General features: G+C 37.2%; 1 protein-coding gene across 1 annotated transcript in view; it reads right to left on the bottom strand.

Annotated features, from left to right (window-relative positions):
• LOC116058515 (ankyrin repeat and fibronectin type-III domain-containing protein 1-like) overlaps window positions 1–2,500 on the bottom strand; it is a 130,497-nt gene that overhangs the window by 38,974 nt on the left and 89,023 nt on the right. The window lies entirely within an intron of this gene.

The following is a 2,500-nucleotide window of genomic DNA, read 5'->3' as shown; positions in this document are numbered from 1 at the left end:
ATACTGTATCTGAAGTCTCTTTATATAGACCTTAGTGGTCCCTAATACTGTATCTGAAGTCTCTTTTATATAGACCTTAGTGGTCCCCTAATACTGTATCTGAAGTCTCTTTTATATAGACCTTAGTGGTCCCCTAATACTGTATCTGAAGTCTCTTTATATAGACCTTAGTGGTCCCCTAATACTGTATCTGAAGTCTCTTTTATATAGACCTTAGTGGTCCCCTAATACTGTATTTGAAGTCTCTTTTATATAGACCTTAGTGGTCTCCTAATACTGTATCTGAAGTCTCTTTAATCATAATTTCTGCTTTTTTAACTCAAGAATTAGGTATACCTATAAATGAGGTTTTTTATTGACCATGAATTCCAAAAATAGGTAATAAACGTCAGGAAAAAGTGCTGATTTTCAGTTTGGACCCTGCAGGACGATGCATGGACGAATGGAAGACAACACAAGGGGTAATCAGATTACTTTTAGATGAACTTAACAACAGGTGACAAAGTATCGGTGTGTTGTGTCTCAAAATAATGAGCTTTAAATGTAGATAAATGGAATCCAACTACACTACAATACCCATGAGCCTCATGTGCTGTTGCTATGGAGAAGAGGCCAGCCTGAGTTGTACAAAAAAAATAAAAATATTTTGTCACCATAGTTCCGAAACTCAACCAAAAGCTGACCAAGACTTTGAGGGTGAATTGATTTTATGACCTTCAGCGTCCAACAATTTCTCATTTCGCTTTTTGAAAAGTAAGTTTTTTTAATAAAATTTGCGAGAACTTGCAAAAATTGCGAGAACTTGCAAAAATTTGCGAGAACTTGCAAAAATTGTGAGAACTTGCAAAAATTGCAAGAACTTGCAAAAATTGCGGGAACTTGCAAAAATTGTGGGAACTTGCAAAAATTGCGAGAACTTGCAAAAATTGTGGGAACTTGCAAAAATTGCGAGAACTTGCAAAAATTGTGGGAACTTGCAAAAATTGTGGGAACTTGCAAAAATCGCGGGAACTTGCAAAAATTGCAAGAACTTGCAATAATCGCGGGAACTTCCAAAAATTGTGGGAACTTGCAAAAATTGCAAGAACTTGCAAAAATTGTGGGAACTTGCAAAAATTGCGAGAACTTGCAAAAATTGCGAGAACTTGCAAAAATTGTGGGAACTTGCAAAAATTGTGGGAACTTGCAAAAATTGCAAGAACTTGCAAAAATTGCGGGAACTTGCAAAAATTGTGGGAACTTGCAAAAATTGCGAGAACTTGTAAAAATTGTGGGAACTTGCAATAATCGCGGGAACTTCCAAAAATTGTGGGAACTTGCAAAAATTGCGAGAACTTGCAAAAATTGCGGGAACTTGCAAAAATTGTGGGAACTTGCAAAAATTGCGAGAACTTGCAAAAATTGTGGGAACTTGCAATAATCGCGGGAACTTCCAAAAATTGTGGGAACTTGCAAAAATTGCGAGAACTTGCAATAATCGCGGGAACTTCCAAAAATTGTGGGAACTTGCAAAAATTGTGGGAACTTGCAAAAATTGCGAGAACTTGCAAAAATTGTGGGAACTTGCAAAAATTGTGGGAACTTGCAAAAATCGCGGGAACTTGCAAAAATTGCAAGAACTTGCAATAATCGCGGGAACTTCCAAAAATTGTGGGAACTTGCAAAAATTGCAAGAACTTGCAAAAATTGTGGGAACTTGCAAAAATTGCGAGAACTTGCAAAAATTGCGAGAACTTGCAAAAATTGTGGGAACTTGCAAAAATTGTGGGAACTTGCAAAAATTGCAAGAACTTGCAAAAATTGCGGGAACTTGCAAAAATTGTGGGAACTTGCAAAAATTGCGAGAACTTGCAAAAATTGTGGGAACTTGCAATAATCGCGGGAACTTCCAAAAATTGTGGGAACTTGCAAAAATTGCGAGAACTTGCAAAAATTGCGGGAACTTGCAAAAATTGTGGGAACTTGCAAAAATTGCGAGAACTTGCAAAAATTGTGGGAACTTGCAATAATCGCGGGAACTTCCAAAAATTGTGGGAACTTGCAAAAATTGCGAGAACTTGCAAAAATTGCGAGAACTTGCAATAATCGCGGGAACTTCCAAAAATTGTGGGAACTTGCAAAAATTGTGGGAACTTGCAAAAATTGCGAGAACTTGCAAAAATTGTGGGAACTTGCAAAAATTGTGGGAACTTGCAAAAATCGCGGGAACTTGCAAAAATTGCAAGAACTTGCAATAATCGCGGGAACTTCCAAAAATTGTGGGAACTTGCAAAAATTGCAAGAACTTGCAAAAATTGTGGGAACTTGCAAAAATTGCGAGAACTTGCAAAAATTGCGAGAACTTGCAAAAATTGTGGGAACTTGCAAAAATTGTGGGAACTTGCAAAAATTGCAAGAACTTGCAAAAATTGCGGGAACTTTCAAAAATTGCGGGAACTTGCAAAAATTGCGAGAACTTGCAAAAATTGTGGGAACTTGCAATAATCGCGGGAACTTCCAA

This window comes from Sander lucioperca, chromosome 22 (genome assembly GCF_008315115.2).
Source record: "Sander lucioperca isolate FBNREF2018 chromosome 22, SLUC_FBN_1.2, whole genome shotgun sequence".
NCBI classification, from domain to species: Eukaryota; Metazoa; Chordata; class Actinopteri; order Perciformes; family Percidae; genus Sander; species Sander lucioperca.
The sequence above is the reverse complement of the archived record's forward strand: the minus strand, read 5'-3'. Positions and strand labels throughout refer to the sequence as shown.